The 20,586-nt window shown below is 38.1% G+C and overlaps 1 long non-coding RNA gene across 1 annotated transcript in view; it reads right to left on the reverse strand.

Annotated features, from left to right (window-relative positions):
• Positions 1-20,586, reverse strand: part of LOC135298658 (uncharacterized) — a 501,452-nt gene that overhangs the window by 122,248 nt on the left and 358,618 nt on the right. The window contains exons 20-23 of the long non-coding RNA XR_010360690.1: positions 17,334-17,408; positions 15,549-16,043; positions 3,607-3,708; positions 2,399-2,542 (exon numbers count right to left, since the gene is read on the reverse strand). This is a non-coding gene — a long non-coding RNA (uncharacterized LOC135298658). The remainder of the gene's footprint in view (positions 1-2,398; positions 2,543-3,606; positions 3,709-15,548; positions 16,044-17,333; positions 17,409-20,586) is intronic.

Raw genomic sequence — 20,586 nt, forward strand, 5'->3', positions numbered from 1 at the left:
TGATAGTGATTTGAAGCCATCTGCAACTGGAGAGAGAAAATAATATAGATCATACCAAAATCCTGTAGTTTGAGTAGCTATTTGTTATTTATGGATGAAAATTAGGTCCCTAAAAGAGTTCACCAGCCTCCGGTGGTGTTTATCTAAGATTTTGCTCATTTTATAGACCTCTCTACTGCTTTTAATGACATAAAGAAAACAAATCAAAAGAAATGAAAAGAAAAACGTCCCTCAGCAATAAATAGGCTGTGAATTACAGAACAGCAGTAGCTGCTTTCGAAGGCTAGAATGGCAAATGCACACATGCTGTAACAGCCCCAGGGGCTGACAGATGCCAAAATGCCTGGATGAACTGTTCATTCATATCCAGGTACTGACAACAGCTCCTCTCCAAAGGAGAAAAAAGCTGCATATTGTGCTGACATCCACATCAGATGACTGAAATCCCACCAGGATTTCTGTGCCACACATTTTTTAGCCTGAAGATCAGAGAACGATTTTAAGGCATTTCTTCAATATCTGATTTATAAAAGGCAGCAAAAATGGAGAAGAAAGAGGGGATGCCCTTTCAAATACATCTCTAAATTCAGTTACTAAAGTCATGCTCAGCCTTTTTTTTTTCTCTGTATTTTTCCAGACTGATCACTTATTTCAAAACACCAAAAATATACCATTGAGGGGGAAAAAAAAGGAAAAAAGCATTTTTCCAGAAACAGTTTTTCTGGAAAGGACATGTTATCATGGTAAAGGGAATTTACATTTTATATTTGTCAAATCTTGATTAACTTGATTACCTGCTATGAAACTCCATAACATCTACTGAATCAGGTGGGTACCTTTAGCTTAACTCCTAATTTAAGTCTGAGAACTCTTTTCTGTACCCACTGTGCATTTCAAAGCCAGATATTAGAACTCAATACATTTCTTGGGGAACCACCAGTGTTCTTTGTATTTAACCCTGAGACCTATGCCTCTGCATGAGCTAAATTACACCAGCCTCTGTGGGAAGAAGATTTAAACCCTGAGCCACTGTCTCACAGGACTGGAGGGGCCTGTCTTTAGAAGGATGAAATTAAGCACACACAACTTTTGAGAAAGTTCAGATTGGTAATCTTGGCAGGACAAAAGGACAAGTCTTCAAACTTGCTTTACTTAGCAAGATTCAGGAGAAACGCGCCGACTGTACATTCTCTACCCTCATTATATTCTCGGAGTTTTGACTTCCTCTGTTGCTCCCCAGCCACAGATAGGTATCTAAACACGGGGAAGGCAGAGTGTTTTCACAGCTGTGAGAACCCTGTTACACCTATGGGCTGCAGGCCACACAGGGGGAGCACAGCCGCTCGACTATTGAAATAATAAGATGTTGCCTAAATCAAAAGGTCTTAATTGTGTTGCTTTACGCTCAGTTCTCTACCTAGACAAAAAAAAAAAGGTTGCTAGCAAAACGAGAGGAGTTAGATTTCTTTGGAGGAGTCAGAGCAGGAAAGAATGAAATCTTATGAAACTACCAACACTTTGCAGCTCTTTGACAGTGTATACATCGCTCTGCATGGCAGAATGTACCAATGGTTCTCAAAAACCTAAGCACCTGGTAGGGCAAAATGGAACTTCAGGAATTATTTTTTTGTCTCTTCTGAAGCATCACTAAGAAGATGAAGAAGAAAGAGAGGAGTCCAAACCCCGAGACTTCGATTTTTTCCAAATGAAGACATCATCCTCTTCACAACTGAATATTTCACTTAAAATGTCTGAATTTCAGCTGAAAAACAAACTAGCTGTATTTTATAATGGGCTCAGTGTATTTACAGTACTTTCAGCATCTCACTTCACTACCTTATGTTGGCTCGTATTGGCCAATGTAATTTGTGCAGTGGCCCAAAAGAGCACTTATTGCCCTTTATCTGTGGAGGGGAAGATTAGCACTACAAAAACGATCTTGTAATTGGTACTGTTGGCAGTGCCAGATGAAAGACAATGATTGTGAAACATTTAAGGAGCTATTGCCCAAATCTGCAACTTCTGGAAATTCATGTAGGTCCATTACAATGAATGGAGTTTTGCCAATAGGCCAACTGATGACCTGCCTGTTAAAACAAAAGAAACCCAGCCTTGATCATTCTTTTATTGTTCTGATTCTTTTGCAGATTTAGAAAATGTAACAAAACTTCTTAAAATAACCCCACCATTTATTACTCCAGGAGCAATGTTTTCCTAATAATACAGTCAAAGTGTGTCTGGAATTTTTAAACACGATTTATTTTCCCACAACACGCCAGGCAATCAGAAAAGTTACATTCCATATCAAGAACAAAAAATCGTGGCTGTTACAAAACAAGAAAAAGTAAATCATTAAAAAAATATTGCTAAGACTAAAAATCTATAAAATAACACTGACCTTTTTATATGCCTCATAAACAGCACAGAGAAATTCCTGCTTCTGCCAAGCACTCCAGTTTGCAACGGTGTTCCAAATTTTCATTAGCACAGCAACCATGCTGCCTCATACCCAGTGGCCCAAACTGTTTCCACATTCTTCCTTCTGCAAAAAAGAAAAAAAATGAGAGATGAAAAAGTAACCAAAAACCAATCAGACAGGTTTATTCTATATCAACAGGACACCTCTAGACAGTGAAGCATCTACAAGTGATGCAGTGAGAGCTGAAATGTGACCAACCCAGAAGACCAGGTTATAACTCAGATTTTGGAAAAGATTGTTTTAGGCATAAACCCTTTCCTTTAAGGTTCTACAGACCTGGTACCTGTTGTTAGAACAGCACATGCACGGATTGGTAAACAAGGACAGTATATTTAAGACCATTTTGAGAATAACTTGAAGAATAAATATGTTTGTAGATTATTATTTTCAGAAGACTGCAGGGAAACATTTGGAGGTTAAACTGTTATGTTAATTATGTTTGTTTTTTTTTTAATACTCAGTCCAAACACATTTAAAAGTTTCTCAATTTCTCTACCATGACATGAAAACAAGATGCCATAGAAAGCCTCTTAGTTTCTTACTATAAAAAGAAATTTAGGGAGCATAAGGAAGAGATAAAAATACTGACTCTATAGGATTCAAATGAGGATTTTGATTTTACCAATCCCAAAATTCCAGATAATTTGACCTTGGATTTTCAATCAATAAGCAAATATCCCTTCCAAATACACTCTCAGTTTTGAAGGTTATGGTAATTACCTGTTTATCTCATGAGGCATTTTGATATGTGAGGTGTTCCAGAGCAAGAAAAGTAGTTGGTGGCTGTTCAAGTTTTTCATGCTGCTCATATTGGAATAAAAAAGTGTGCTAGAATGATTTTTACTAAAAAAAATAGGAATGAGATAGACTTCCCTCATTCTTTTTCTGATGCAAAAAAAAAAAGAAAATCAATCCAAAGCAACAAAAAAACCCAATCAACCAATTAAAAACAACCCAGAAGATGGAAAATAGGAATAGAGTAGAAGAGGAAAAGAAAAACACATTGGTTCAATGTTTTTCCAGTTCTCTTCCCTGTAATATATAGATGGAAAACAAAACTAAAGAAGGGGTCTTTGGGCTGGTGTATGACATTTAGGTGTCACAAAAAGAGTCTATTAAATCCTCACCAAATATTGTTTCAGCTGCTTCAGAGCACACTCTGCAGTCACATAATGTTGAAGGTACCTGATTCCTCATCAGAAATGTTCAACACCTCTTGGGCCTGGGTCCTGTTACAAGAGAAACAGTTTAAAGGAACTGGAAGTGAAAATAATCTTTGTAGCAGATGATGTGGACAACATAAGCTCATTGTTAGAAAATACTGGAAATTAACAAAAGGGGACCAAAACTGCACCTTTGTATACAGCGAGCTAAGGATTATGTCAGAAGACAAAGAATGCCAAATAATGAAAAGAAAATGGAATAATTTAATTGACAGATGCAGTTTTAAAGGAAAGAATTTAATCTGTTAGACTAGTAAGAAAAAAGCATGAAATCCATAATAACATATAAATTTATTCTAGGCAGAAACATTTAACAATGCCATGTAAGTGAGTAGCAGGATAATTGCTAAGATGTAGCTAAATAGGCAACATTTTATTATTTTAATATTAAATACAACCATGATTTCTTGTTTTCCTAGTTCTTTCTTTCACAAGGGCAGTCATAATCCATCAAGTCCCAAATTTGGCATGTGTCTCTATGTGACTTTATTATTAAATTCCACACTCAAAATTCACAAGGAATAAACCTGATGAAGTGCACGTGCATCTTAATAAGTGAAAGGGACAAATTAATTCATTGTCTATTGAAGCAGTTTCATAATATCTAAACATATGCTGAACAAAGCTGCAAGCTATTAAAACAAATCATACAGGCTTTAATTACAATCTAAATTTGCATTATTATAGTAATAAAATGACCCTAAAATAAATGTTATGGAAGTCATGTTGTCCCTACAAATGAACACAGCATGAGAGAGTGATACAATAAAACACCCTAACATTAACATGTTGTATGTACCACTGTGGCTTCCCACAGAGCTAAATCAACAAGATCTAACTCTTCTCTTCCATAGCTGTGGGTAAAATTCTCTTCTCCCCTGATTTGCCTTTGTTGGCCACATTAATCAGAGTTTCAGTAGCCTGTGTGGGGCAACATGACCCTGCTGGGTCCAGCCTGCTCCCCAGGGTCCCTGGAGATCTCCAGTTCTGGGGGATGTCAAGGCACAAATCCTACCAGGAGCCAGAGGGGCAATACAGAGCTAGGGAATAACTCAGCTTAACTGCAAAAAGAGTCCCACTTTAAACAACAAATTTTGGCTTTACTGTGTGGCAGCCAATTACAACGGAGGAGTCGTTCTTGAGATTATCCATGTGAAGAACATTATTCATATGACATTTACATATGAGAATTTGGAGGGTCAGCCATAACTGTGGGGTTTTTTTTCTTCTGGGCAAGCACTGATCTCCAAATGCATGATCTGATATTATTTCCTAAAATAATCTGCTATTTTAGAATACTCGATATGCGATCATGACATTTATGATCTGTTGCAGAGCCTATACTGAAGTCTAGAAGCATTTTAACCACAGTACTTGCTGCCATTTCCTAAATCATCACATCCCACATTGATTCTGACAATAGAAGAAAGGATGACAAGGGCACTGAAACAGCTGAATGGGAACAGAAGGCCAAAGTTCCTACTTAACCATGTATTTGCCATGGACTGTGAGACAACACAAATAAAGGGCTCCTTTCCCCTCCTCTGTAACCCAGACTGGGAAATGTCCAAATCCTTCAGTCCAATTTAAGCACATTAGGGCAACTCCTCAGGAGGGTCCCTTTACAAACAAACACTCACTGGTCTCTGTACCTCCTGCCAAACCCCACAAGATCCTTTCTGGATTCCTTCTGAGCACTCGTCCTTTCACTTGAGACGTGGCAAACAAGACCAATCTCACATGGCTACACCTACCTTTGAGGTAGAAAGCCATGAGGTCTCCCCAAGGTTCCTTTTCCCCACATTAGCACCCACAGCTCCCTCAGCCATTCATCAGACAGGTTTTCTAGATCCTTCACTGCCCCTCTTGGGACAGGCTCCAGCAGCTTAGTGTCCTTTCTGAAGCGAGGAGCTCAAAACTGAAGGCAGCACTCGAGGTGCAGCCTCACTGTGACTGCAATATTGGTTCTAAGAAAGAGATTTCTGACTTCTCCACTGTTCCCTGCTCCCCTCCAGGGGCAAGCACTTGAAAAATAGATGAGAAAAAGAGCACATATCCTCTCTAGCATAAAACATGAGATTGAAACAGATACTAGATCACTTAACCTTGTTGAACACACAGCAGAGATCAGCAGGGTTTTTTGCTGTATCATAGGGAGCCCAATGTGCTCAGTCCTGAGTAAAACATGAAGCTGCTCGCAGTTCCTGCATTATTGCTAATTCCTTGAAATATGTTGGTCTCCCACTGAGGCAGGAGGGACACTATGCATTCATTCTTCTTCAGATGCATTTTTAAGAAAAACATGAGTGTGTGAAAAAAGGGAAGGAGGAAAGCCAAGAGGCTGTAAGGCTGTGACTGGCTGAATAAGAGGTGAGCAAATTACCAGAACAAAATTTAAAGCTACTACATGGTAATGGTCCCAAAACTGCACACCATGATACAATTATACTCTATATCTTCACTATAATTTCAGGATATTGATTAAGATTATTGATTGCACCTGAGTGACAGTGTAGACTGCTGCCTATCTGTTTAAAATATGCTAAAATTCTTACCAGCTTCACTGGAGGCACAATGGTTGGACATAATTAAAACATTTTAATTTCTCACAGTAGCATAGAAGTCTTTAAAGTTAAAATATATTAGAAGGCTGAATGCTTAACAGATGGCTTTTATAGCTACATTCATAATTGAATGACTTGCAAAATAACCAAGCCTTAGATTTTGCACAACACGATCCGATAAAATATATTTTTTTCCTATTGAAATAGCTGTTTTTACTATATAGTAAAATGTTGATTTTTCCAGTTTCACTCAGGGAAAATAAAACCATTCCACAAGATTCAAATATATGTTTTAATGTGCTCAAATTATCCTACTTGACCTTGCAATGAAAGAGGGTAGAAGAGCTCACACACTTCATCCCCACTGTACAGTTCTGCCTTTGGAAAAGGTCTCTCAGCAAACTCTCAGTATTTTTCTGTGCAAAGTCAAAATGCTCTGCTTAAACCACAGGTGACCACCTCAAACCAAAAGGCAGCTTTACAAACTACCACTTCTCTTCTTCTTAATTACCATCTTCCACACCCATGTTTCTGTAGGTTTATAACATTTTCATGTCCTGAAGGACAGAGGAATCACAAGTTCATCAATGCTAGCTGGCTTTCCTCCCTCTCCAGGGGTGATGTAAGGGGAGGCAGAGTTTAATATGTTGGTCAGTAAATTACAGCTCAAGATCAGATGCCAGCAGAGGCTCTGTGTAACAGGAGTGTGCAATGCAAGAGCCTCTGTAAAAGGCACCTTACTGAAAATAAAATGTGTAAATTAATTCCCATGTTGGAAGCTGGCTCCGAGTAGCAAGGATACTGCAAATTCACACTGCTGTTCACTGCACATTCACTTTTTTAGGTGGAGGATTCTAATTGAGTGCAATCTCAGAACACACATACTGTAATGATTATGGCACCCTCCTGGAAGGGGAGAGATCAGATTTCAGCTGGGAGCTGTAACAGGGGTCTCCTTCTTTTGTGCAACCGTTCCAAAATGCCAAAATACAAACTCTGTGTGCAATTCAGTCATGCTCTGTGTGTGTCTGCCAGATGAACTCCTGAAGGTGAGCTGTGTGAAGTACCAAAACTGCACACTGAGACTTAGGCAGGAATTAGAGGCAGCTGCATTCAACTTAGGTGGCTGAGAGCACGTCTAGGAACAGAAACAGAGGTACTGCTGGGACTTTGCTAGAAAGGTTTGGCACCTAAAAGCATTACACACTTCTGAGAACAGGTAGAATTGGTTTTTTTGCAGACAAAAGTACATGGAAGTGTTGAACCTTCCTTGCTTTAATGATGGCCCATCTATTAAGGTGTGTATAAAACATTTGAAACCTCATTTCATACCTGATGCCTTTCTCATTAGTGTTAAGTTACAAACTCCTGCTCATGTCAGCCTTGCAAATGCAGATTTTGGACAGAGCAGATGACAGTGTCTAATTAATATTAGATGTTATCTAACCTTTTATGGACACATTAGTAGGAAGAATTCATCCTTCTTTATATTTTAACTTGTTAAAGTGAAAACAATCATATAAAAACAAATATGCCTGTCATACTTTAGAGACCACTTTTAAAGATGGCTCTGATTAACTTAGACCTTGTCACATTTTTATTTTTCAAGATGTTTACACGGCTTAGACATTTAGAATATTTTTTTTCATTTTAATCTCTGATAAATACTTTCCAACATTTTAAATGCACAATAGCATTTGGATTCTCTTTTCTTTCATTTCATTTAAAACTTTGGCAAAAGTCTTCTTCTTAAAGGCAATGTATACAGTTCATCATTTTAGTCTTTGGAGAAATTACTTCAGTAAGGTCTCAGCAGCTATAAAATATGTTCTTTTATAATTTCAGGGTATCAATGGGATTAATCACTCTCAACCAGCTATTTTATAGCCATGGTGTGAGAATGTCTAAGGTTTATTTGAAGTATTGCACTTTTTTCAGGATAAAGCATAGTAGACCATGTCAGCCATAGAAAAATATTACTCACTTCCTTCTCGTCACTCTTAATTGGGATCAAGTGGTTTTAGGTCAATCACTTTGGTCAAGAAAATTTATGAAAAATACAGGTCTATTTATACATGATAGAGGTAACTAATGTTTTTTACAGACAGTCATTATAATAAAAGCCTTTCATTCCTCATCCCTCACTGCATCACTGTGAGAAATTCTCCGGAGAAGATGAATGTCTGGATTGTAGTATTGATTTCCCTGGGTTTTCTGGCATATGCTCAGGGTAGCACACAGCTCAGCACCACTCACTTGTTAATCATCAAACAAACACGTACAACACAAAGCTTGTTTCTCTTCCTAAATTTGTGAGATTTGACCAGATGGCAATCTCAGCCTGACAGGTGTGTCCTGAAAACTCATTTAAATATTTGTAAATAGTGGCACCATTCCTGCTTTAGGTGATTAATAACTGCTGATCCTGTCACTCTCTTTAACATCATTTCTGTTAACAAATGTTGAACTTCATAACTCAAAGGAAGCTTTAACAAATACCTTTTCAACCTTTACTTACTTGTCTTCATTAATTATCCGGCAACTTCTTTCCCACAAACAGTGAACAGCATTTATCTGGTTGTGAAAATTCTAGCTCTTATTGACACAACTAAGGAAGTCAGGTCTTGCTTATCAGTTGAGCAAACAAGAGTCACTGGGCTGAAAGTTTTTGATATCTACGTGCATTGTGGTGAAATATCCAACACAGTTCATTAATTTTTAAAAAAAAATTTAAAAAAAAAGTTGAGGGGTTTTGTTTATACCTCTCCATTTTAGACCTCTCATTTAAGTTCCAGAGGGAAGGGAAGGGAAGGGAAGGGAAGGGAAGGGAAGGGAAGGGAAGGGAAGGGAAGGGAAGGGAAGGGAAGGGAAGGGAAGGGAAGGGAAGGGAAGGGAAGGGAAGGGAAGGGAAGGGAAGGGAAGGGAAGGGAAGGGAAGGGAAGGGAAGGGAAGGGAAGGGAAGGGAAGGGAAGGGAAGGGAAGGGAAGGGAAGGGAAGGGAAGGGAAGGGAAGGGAAGGGAAGGGAAGGGAAGGGAAGGGAAGGGAAGGGAAGGGAAGGGAAGGGAAGGGAAGGGAAGGGGTCATGCAGAACAGAATGACTTTGGGAGCATAAGGCAGGGAAGAATGCAAAACCAGTCTTTGAGGACAGAAGGGCAGAAATGGAGGAGAAAACAAAAGACACAACAGGAAGGATATCACAGATGATGCAAGAGGACAATTTGTGGGAAGGAGCAATTGAGCAATGGGAGAGACTTTGGGACAGAAGTGGACACCAAAGCTGGGGAGAATAAATGGGCTGCAAAGACAAGGAACAGACAGAACTGTGAGAGAACAGGCACTTCCAAGACCCAAGGCTGTAATCAGGACATCACTTTTCTAGGGGCAAAACATGTGCTTTCATTCCCCTCTAGTGGCAGGTACACTTAAAAAAAAGACACCCATCAGTTAGCATTTTACTCCTGTGGGGTTCAAGGTGACACAGTCACCTGAACTTTAAAACCTGCCAGTGACTTATGTAGGGTGATCATACTGCTTGCTTTACCCCCTCATCTTTCCTTATTTTGTAACCTTTTAAAAACCTTTGAAACTGCAATGAAAAAAATTGCATTGCTATTAAATATGCAAAATCAGACAAGAGAAGTCAGGAAATTAAGCCTGTCTTTCAATACTTACCAAAGGGCATAGCTAGGGAAATGTATTTTTTAGCAATGCACAGACATTTCCCAAAGAGTGACAGATCTGTGTGGTTGCAGACTGGTTGGTTCCCACTGAACAAGCAGATAATTATTATTGCTATCCCATAACATATATTGGGAAATTGCCACTTGGCATTCTGGCACTATCCCTTCTGTGCAATGATATCTTTAATTTGCATGTTAATAAATGTCAAAGCATGCCTTCTGCTCTGATTTCCACTTTTTTTTGTGATCAAATTCATATTTTTCCATATACATATTTCCTGCATGACACCAACCAAAGTATTCATCTGGAAAAGTCATAAAAAAATTAGTTCATTTTACTCAGTTTGGATTTTTAGAGGAATAGGTATTCCAGTATACACAGGGATTCACATTATGTAGGAATTAAACACTGATCACATCACGTACAAGATGTTTATATATCCTGCACATTCCAGAGAACCACTCTTCAATAAGTCCTTTTGTTTTCTTCTCATTCCAGATCTTAGTTTCAGAAATAAAATTGCTGAAATGAAAATTGCAGTAAAGGGGGAACTATGCTACCTACTATTTCCATGCTATTATGTTGATATCTTTACTGAGATTGAATGGAGCACTTCAAAGTGAGTTGATTTTTGCCTTGGAGTTTTGTGTGAAATTAAAGTGAAAGTAATTATTTGTAATCACTAAAAATTAGTAACTGTTGGCATGACCTGATTTGAAAGTTAATCAAGAGAAGGCATTATTTGTAGGGTTTACCAAGTGACCCAAAATACAAGCTCAGCCTAATAGCTTCGATAGGAATTCCTACTGCTTTTTTTGTTTTTCTTATTGTTTAAAGAAACTTGCCAGGGGGACATATTCTAAGAGTTAACAAACCATATTAATTCCATTCACTGTAATTGTTCTTATCCGGAGTTTCATTACAGACTTCTAGAAACCTTGCCTTCACAAATCTGAGTAATTGTGTTTTGATCCCAGAAACCTTTTGGAAGCAGTACTTTACACTTCAGAACAGCAAGTTTTCTACTTGAAACCCTGATTTTCACTAAGCACACAAAATCACTGACAAAGGCTGCACCTGAAGTTGCAGCACAGTCAGAAGGTCTAGCTTGGCAGTCTGATTTGTAAAGTTCAGGTTGCTAAGTCAACCAGAAGAGAGAGCTTCAAAGACAAATGTGATAAATGGTTTGGAAAGCCTCAAACCACCAAATGTCAGGGTTTTAAGAAAAGTAAACAGAAAGGAAGTTCATTTTTGCTGAGACTACTATGGCTTACTTTCAGTTGTAATGCAGGGAAAACACTCTCTGCTCTTTAATTGCATGCTCATAAAGTTTTAATTAGCAAAGTTTCAAAACATGGCAATCGTACTGCTGAAAATCAGCCACAGTTTTGATTTATAAGTCTGTAAAGGATTACTTGGTAGCAATCAGGATGGATTGCAGCACTTAAGCCCAGAAAGCTCTAATATGTTATAAACACAAGCAAATGATGCAGTAATTGCCCTTGATTGCACTACTTGGAAGATTTCTAGAGACAAGCCAAAGAGAAGTTGATAGTACCTATGTGCCTATGGCAAACAGAATGTGATAAGATCCAATCCATGCAGGAAATCCTGAAGCACTGTTTCCTTTTTCCTAAATGCAGGTGATACTTAGGAGACCTTAGCCAGCTCTGGGACAGACCATCATCAGGTGTGAGGAAGGGGCTGTGTTAGGAGAGTCTGGGTTTCCACAAGGACTGACAAAATCAACAGAACCATTAATGCAGATACCACAGTCACAGAGGAGTGGTTTTCTTCCATACCTAGTCTCTGATGGGAGCAAGCTTTCCTTTTATGATATCCATAAACTGTATCATCAGCCAGCAAGAGAAAGGGAATGGATTGGGAGGGAGTTGTGAAATCTGTTGGGCTATGACATTACAACTTCTGTACAAGCAGTAAACAAAATAGTTCACACAGGCATTATTTATCAACCTGAAAAATCCACACTACTAATGACCAATGTACAGCTCTTCCTTTCCCCTTTAAAGATACCCACTTACTAAAGCAGGAAGGACTTAGTGTGGCCATTTCAAAATTCCAAATATAAATTTCCATAAGCTTACACTGTATGAACATGATTACTAATTCTCCTCTGTGTAATGACCTTTATAATTTATTTTCTAACTGAATTTCTAAGAGTAAAAATTTCCTGAAGCCTGGGGCTGAAGGGGACTTTGCTCAGGAACCTGAGGCAACTCCTCCTCATCCTCCTCCGCTTTTTGAATTTATGTCAGATGCACCAAATTTTAAGAAATTACAGCACTTCTGGAAGTACTGCAGGAGACATAATATCCATGTGTTAAACTTAGCAAATAATTGCACACAAATTCAAAATTCGTTGAATTGCTGGTATTTCAGATGGCTATGTTTTCAAATATTTCAAAAGCCATTACAAATCTTGGATTTGACACACAACTGTCAGTACTAACTTCAGTGGCAGCAACACTGTTTAATTTCTTATCATCTTATTAAATCTCTGGGCATAAAACTTAAATTGATAACACAATTCAGTCTGATGGAATTCCTAATGACATCGTAAAGAATTCTGATAGTTGCAAAAAATTTTCTACTCTGGAACCACATGCTACCACAGTCAGATAAAATGCCTGTGTAATTTTGCTGTCAGGTTTGAGAATACTATTTCTTGAACTGATATTAGGATCCTTAATGTTTCAAAAGAATTATTTGAAATCAAGAAAGAGTTATACCCCAGCAAAATCCCAGAGAAGAGCTCCCTGTGGAGCTACAAGGATTTCCCTGCTATAAGAATTTCAAAATCTCATTAGAAAGCATTTCCACAGCTCTTTGAGCTCTAATCCCAAATGTAAAGAGCTAGATAAAAGGAATGTGGATTTAATAATTTTTATGTCAACCATTCTCTTTTTTAATAGATAGTTTATATTCACCCGAAAAAGATTAGGGTGGACAGTGAGCTCTCAATTCTAAAGTAGCAGCATTTCTCAGGTGACTCAGCTCTTGGCTAAGTTTGCAGAAATCTACAAATTTATATTTTTTTAGGACAAGTCACAAAGACTCAATTACATATTTCATTGTTTATTCTTCTGTTCAAAGCCTTAAGCAAAGCCAATATGCCTATCTTTAAATCAAGTGCAAAAATACATATTAAAAAAAAGAAAGAAAAAAGAGACTTTGCTTTTTAAAGGAGAACAATTATTTTCCTTCAGTTAGTATCTGCAGCAATAAAATAATCAAGATCAAACATGCCTCACGTCCTGAGAATCTTGTTTAATATTTGATATAAAATATTTGAGAAATGCACCACCTTTACTGTCTCCTGATGGTTTTTTTCCCCTTATTTTGGTCACCAGCAATACATTACCATTTTGAGATCACAAACACAGCACTCCAGCTTCCATTTGATTCGTGTGTATACATAAAAGCAGGCCAGTTCCTGAGTTCCTTTATTTAAGGATAACTGGCTACAGTCCCAGAAGGAAAATGAATAAGTCAAATCATATCTGAAGTCTTATGATCTTGTTTATGATGACTGTGATCTTGGACAAGTGGCCCAGTGGTGCTGAACAAAAATTACATAAGTGGGCATAGTTATTCACTTCAGCATTTATCTGGAAATGCCACAATCCTTTTAAAAAATATAGTCACTTTTATCCTTAAACCCTGTTTGATCTTTATTACTGTATATGCACACAAAGGGAAAAAAAAAGGGAGAAGTTTTATGTTCTATAAATATTAAGTGTTCTTACAGCACTATATTCCACTGAGGTTAAAGAAATTATTGTAAATATTCCCTTGAAAAATTTAAAGAACCCTGTCCTCAAAATAAATGGATGCATGTTTGTTTGCTCTTAAACAAAGCAATTTGTTTATGTCACATATATAAAGTGATTCCCATTTGATTTAAACACAACTAAGAGCCACTCTCAGTCTGAGGGAGTTCAAAGGAGCCACCAGCTACCTCAAACACATCCAAAAAATGTTCTTTGGAGAGATTTGTTCATTTTGAGGCCAGAAGTACACTTCTGATTATCTAGTCCGATTTCCTGCATAATATTTAACACATAGCTCCCTGTATAGGCCCTCACCAAGTGATTTCTTCATCAAGCTTTTATTTTCTGATTTAGCTAGACTGTTTATAAAAGAATGGTGTTTATTTCTTTCAATATTGACTCATATTTAAAGTTCTCACAGGTAGGAAAGGAACCAGCTGACTCCTGTGAGTACCAGATTTAAAACGAGATGGTCAGCATGAGCACCCCTTAGAGCTTTGCATTTTCCTGTATTGGCTCTCCTCTGAAGGAAGAATCAATTCTAAGAATTTCTTTGGCTTGGTTTCAGCTGCAGCATGGGCTCCTCTGTGCACTGCCCTGCAGCTTTCTTTTTGTACTCACCTGCTGACTCTTTCTTATACACACATACCCCTCCACTAAAAATATTCTCTGTATGTACTCAGACCCAAGGGAAAATTTCAGAATCCAGCCTGGTTCTGCCCTGGGCACTTGCAGGCTAGGGAGAGGCTGCCTAAGTAATAGCAAGATAAAGTGCTTCTGACATTTTGCTAACTGACCTCTCATGCTTATCAGTTCCAATGAGATCTCCATCTCCTAACATCCTAACAAGTGAGATTCAGTCAAAAGTAAGAGTAATACATAAAAATCTTAATTTTAGAATTCTTAATCTATATTGTGTCTACCCCATTCCAAATCTTATGCAATGAGAAAAAGTGTTAAAAGCATTGTGCTTTACTTTTAGTGGCTAAATAATACTGAGTAATTATGAAATATACTTACTCTATTATACTTAAATATTATGAAATATTTACTTAAATAAATAAGACCAAAAAAACCCCCATTAAATAATGCATAAATATCTTTACCCATAAGCTAAACAATGGTCTTGAGGCAGAAACATTCTAGTTTCCTAGAGTGAAAAAGTGATATCTTTCCTTGAAGACTCCAGTTCTGTCACTGACTTACAAGAGAAGAGACAACACTTTGGTTAGACTGTGATCTTCACCAGAGAACACTGATAACAGCCAGAGGGAAGGCAATAGCTGAGACTTGTTTCAGAGATCGTCCTAGCCAGCAATGGGAGCATCACTGCTTACCTCTAGAAACCAGGAGAAAACAAAATACACCCAGTGATGGGCACTGTGAGAGTGAATCTGAAGCTACAAAACTTTCTGACATGCGCTTAGCTGAGTTTCAGACATTCTCTGGGTAGCTTTATATTTTTCTGACAAGTACCTTTTTACCCACAGCTGTGGCACAAGTTCCAGCTGCATAGATGACCCTCCATCTCACTTGCTTTTAGAAGATAATTCAGGTCACAATGACCTGGAATTTCAGACCTTCCAGCTCCCTCCAAGTATTCCCAGCTCCTTCACCACCCATGGGCATTTTACTCAAATAAAACAGAGAATATCCTGAGTTGGAAGGATATAAGGATCACTGACTCCAAGTCCTGGCTGCACAGGACAACCACCAAACCCAGTTTGGGCTGTCTGCTAATGGCCTGACCTTTCATCGGGCACTCAGCTTCTTTCACTACCAGTTGTGACACAACCCAACCAAAACTCACCTGCACTTGTTCAGAACACTTTAGCAAACTCTCTCCTTCCTGCTTTCAGCTCCTACCATCTGTACTCAGGTTGGCTTTAAAGTAGATCAGCTGATTTTAAAAGCGCTTTCTTCTCTCTGTTCATCTCCTGTCTCCTCAGTAATTTAGAAGCCTTGCCTTGCTAGACTCCCTTATTAATTTCAGGCCTTGGCTATCAACCTATGTTAGCATCAACAACAGCCTCTTCCACAGCTTTTAAAGGATTTTTGTTCAGTTGTGCTGTAAAATTAACTATTTCGTTCAAATGTGGGTATCTTCAAGTCACACTATGCCAGTGTTTCTATTAACAGCATTAAGGTCTCTTGTTCTGATTAGCAACCCAAATAAAATTTCAGCTTCATGTTGCTGTTCAGTTCTTGACAATTTTTCTCGCACTTTTACACTTAAAAAAATGAAGATGGTGAGCATGGAAACATTGAGGCTAGATGTTTGAAAGGTCAGCTGGAGAGCAGATTACTAGAGAAATCAAATACAGAAAAAGCATTAGAATTGAGAATCAGTAAGGCCTCAATGTCAACTTTAATGATTTTTGCTATTCAAAACCCCTACCCCAAACCCCAAAAATATTTTTGTTTTCTTTTCTGTTTTTCTTTTTGCTTCTTTTCTTTGACACTTCACCTTTTTTGTATTTTTCCCAAATGCGAACTGGAAAAAAAACAGTCAGTTGTACAGGGGTCTTCTCCCCAGACCCCCAAACCTGGGGGATCTCCTAGGACTGGGGACTCCCCATGGCAGACAAGCACTTTTCCATCACCTGTAAGTCTTTGAGGCAGCAATCTCTGGCAGAGCTTTATGTCAAAAGATCTGGGGACCTGGACTAGGGGCAGTCAAACCCAGAATTGGAGTCTTTTGGTGCTATTTCCAGAATACCACTGCGATGGCACCTGCTTACCTTAGCTTAGTCTATTTTTAACTTAATTCAGCTGGATAGCACACTTTGCTGCATGCAGATCTGTCTCCAGAAAAACTAACATAACATTTAAAAAAAAACAAAGGTAATTGGAAATGCTTCTCTGTCTGGTTATTTGCTGACTTAAAGTAATTTCCAAGGAGACATTCTGAAAGCTGTCCAATAGCTTCTGGCATTTAGGAGGGAGGCCACACTTACTTTATATGGGTCAGCTCTGCCCTCAGATATGTAATTTTTATTTCAGTGAGATTCCTATGCTATACACCATCATCCAAGAACAAAATTAATTAAGCCCTTTGTGCCCAATTATCAATTCTCTCAAGCTGTGCTGAATTATATCTCTTCTTCCCAAAAATATCTGTACAGAAAATTAGGAGAAAATTCACTGACAGATACATCTCTGGGAAAAACAAACAAACACATGAACAAAACAAATGAACAAAAACACCCACCAAAAAAGTCCCAATACCCACCCACCCCCCCCCCCAAACAACAAAAAAACGTACAAAACCTACAAAAAAAAGACAGAAAAACCCTCCTCCCTTCAAACCTATTATATTTCAGTGTGAATGAGAACTAAACCCTCACTGTGTGTGCACAGTTGAACTCATTGTGATGAGAAGAGCAGTCCTGTGATTGCCACACTTGAGTCTTGTTTTGAATAATTTTATTGGCAGTCTGGTTGCTGCCTGTAAAGATGAGGCCACATCTGGTCAAGTGCACAATCAGTAGGTTCAAGGCTTCAGTTCCCAAATTAATATTGCAACATTCACACACTTTAGTGACCAGTCTCTCTCTTTATAGACCCTGGATGTAGAGAATTAAATAGCATTTACCTCCCAGAAGCTGTTGCCTTCTTAGACCATCTGGGTAATAAGATGTATCACTTTCACCACATAAAACTCTGACATCTGGAAAGGAAAAGGCCAGTCTGATAAGAGGACACATACAAGCAGAGTGAACCAGCTTTTAATCAGCCTTTCACAGTTTGTGAGGTGGCTTGGATTTTTATGTAGTTTGTTTTGTCTTTAAATAGTGGAGTTGAAGTAAATAAGTGTTAAAAAAATAGTTGAAAATTAGACAAATAAACCACTTCCAAGAAATAAAAGTATCTTCAGTTCACACTGCAAACACCTAAAAATGTGAATGTGATGAGCAGCCACAGTCAGGGTTTCTTTAAAAGACAAGCATGAACAGCCCAAGAATATAATGCAAGTCTAAACTCCATAGGCATAAAGATCTGTATTGCAGTATTATCAGAGGATGAATGTTGCCATGTCATTACCATTGGAGAGGCTCCTGCTTTTTAATACTCACACATTTATTACAGAATGCAAAGATGTTCTTTAAAGTAATGCCATTTCACTAAGAGGGTTACATCACTAAGAAATTAAAAAAAAACAAAAAAAAAACACAAAAAAAAACCCCAAAAAAAACCAAAACAAACAAAAAAAAAAAAAAAAAAAAAACCAACCCAAAACAGTAATTCTAGTTTGGTTCCTCACAGTAAATTAACATGCACACTCAGTTTCTTACATTTATCAGTCCAAGAGTAGAAGTTTTCTGCATATTTCCCCTCTTTATTTTATTGGAGGTGACTCATAAAAGACACCAAAAAAAAAGTCATTGTGCCCATGTCCAGCATCCCCTCTCTGCAGTCAGAGCAGCTGGACAGTGACATGGAAAACAAGTTAATTCCATACTAAAATTCTGATCTTCCTTATCTGATGACAAGCACCATACCAGAAATCTTACAGGAAATGCAACCACCTCTATCATTTTGGTTCTACTTCTGTCCAGTATCTGATTTACATCAATACAATGTAATGAAAATCAGAATTCTTAATTAAGTTTATTTCAAATCTATTTTATTTTGTTATTGAAACACCTCCCTCAGGACTACTATTTAATATATTTAAGGGCATGAATAACCCAAGGAAATAGTCCCAGGGACATAAGAGAGACACATGAATTCAGTCAAATACAGCCTAAAACTAGACAGGAACTTAAATGCATCACAGAAATATCCAGAAAACTCATAGTTAATCCTTGAAGTGCCCACATTCCTACCAATAAACTTGTCTTTTTCTCTGCATGCTTAGGTTCTGTATCTATTCTGATAAACACAGACATTTAATGCCATCTCCTGTTCCCACACTGATGGTTGCATTTGCTGCACAGTAATTTCTTAAACACCCAGTCCAAGAGATCAAGAGTTGAGTGATCAAGATCACCCAACAAGTGTTCTTATTGTTTTATTAACAACAAGAACTAATATCACTGACAGATCAAATACAACCATAGCTTTCTTGATGCTTTTAAAATTGTTTAAAAGCAGGAATTTTTCTTCCAGTTGGGAAAAAGCAAGACCAAGCTGTATCTAGGTTTTCAAATATTTTTTTTTATATAAAAGCACAAATAATTTTTCTTCAGAGTGTCTAGAAAAACTGCTTTGGAGAGTGAACCAATCATAAAATCACTGTGAAAATTGTTCCTGAAGAAAGAGCACTGATAGCTAGGACATGAGCCCCACACCAGGATCAGTTGTCACTAATGATGATCATAAAACCATCCTGGCATCCAGGAGCATCCTTGGCTTCAGATGCACATCCTGGCAATGCCCTAACTTCAAAACAGGGAGCCTGACATGAACCATTTCTTCTTTCCACTCTTCCCACACCCTGGTTTCCATATCAAGGAAACTCAGATTGGGGTTAAGAGGTTTCCTAAATGAATAATTTTTGCTCTGACAGAAAAGTTTCAGTATCAGAAGATTCACTAAATATGCAACAGTTCTTGAACTCAATCAGAAGAATGCTGGTCAGCTGCAAAAAGATATTTCCAAGGGCTACTTAATGACAATATGTGCATCAGGCTGCAGGTAACTACTGCACAGAGAGTTATTGTCCTTTTAAACTATCAATACTGAATCTGCACAGGCACAGCAGATATTTGCATCAAAAGAACAAAACCTAGGGAAGATGTAGCAGATACATTTCTGCTTTTCTGTGTTTTCTGTTCCACATCCACCTATTGATTTCAACATGCTGCTGATTTAGCTTTAACTTTTTTAGCAGAATTTTTTTGCCCCTGACTGACCAAAATCTTTGGCAGCATTGCTGCTTGGAAAACGGAAACTGCACTGCCAAAATAATTGCCTAGGATAAGGATAGATCCAGTCTCTGGAAAAGGAATCATGCTTTCAAATTGCCAGTTTTCACCTGTCCAATATGCTGTGCACTTTGGCTTAATACAACCTAAGCTGACTCCAGTGAAAACAGAAAGACTCAGGACCAAAGCTCTGACTGGGAAGGCAAGTGAGCATCCTGTCCCATTTGGGAATGGAGGCCTGGAGAATAAAGTGTGTGCTGAGTGTACTCAAAATAGCTGTGTGCAAGTAGGGGAGAAAAAGGGGTTTACTCAGTAAGTGTTAAGCTCCATATTTTAATAATTCCTTTAACTTTTGTTGGCTACCTTAAGGTGGTTTGGATTTGCTTTTTGGAGGTTCTGTTCAATTTCCTTTTGACAGGTGCTTCAGATTCCTAAAAATAAGCTCTTTCTGTGCCTTAAATTATCTTTTTTTTTTTCTTCTGCACTATTTAAGTGTTGGAATTCTGCAGAAAGTAGAACTTGGCTTATACTTCAGTGTAGTCTCCTTTCAGAAAATCTTTTATTCACAGAATATACGGAAAAAGGATCCATGAAGTTATCCACAGTCGTCCACTGTCACTTCCTGTAAAAATGCTCCTGTGTTCATGTCAATAATTTTCTTTATTCATACACTCTATGAGAAGCAGCAAAAAGGGACCATTCATATCCTCAAAAGTGTTTGAATTTGGGACCCTGGTTCAAGAAATCTTTTCTTTTTTTAGCCCTCCACTAAAAAAAGGCTGTGCTCAGGTGAGGTTTTCTGCCTCCTCACCTCCCCTTGGTTCAGATGCACTTCTCATTTCCAGTCATACTAAATGTTCACAACTATTTCAGAAGATTGTTTTGGGAGCTGATCACATGTGAACTGCCTCCACCATCTCAGAGAGCTGGAGTGCTCAAGTCACCTCCCTGTTTCATTGCTAGTCTGAGCAGGAGAGA

The sequence above is a fragment of the Passer domesticus genome, chromosome 4, assembly GCF_036417665.1.
Source record: "Passer domesticus isolate bPasDom1 chromosome 4, bPasDom1.hap1, whole genome shotgun sequence".
NCBI lineage: Eukaryota > Metazoa > Chordata > Aves > Passeriformes > Passeridae > Passer > Passer domesticus.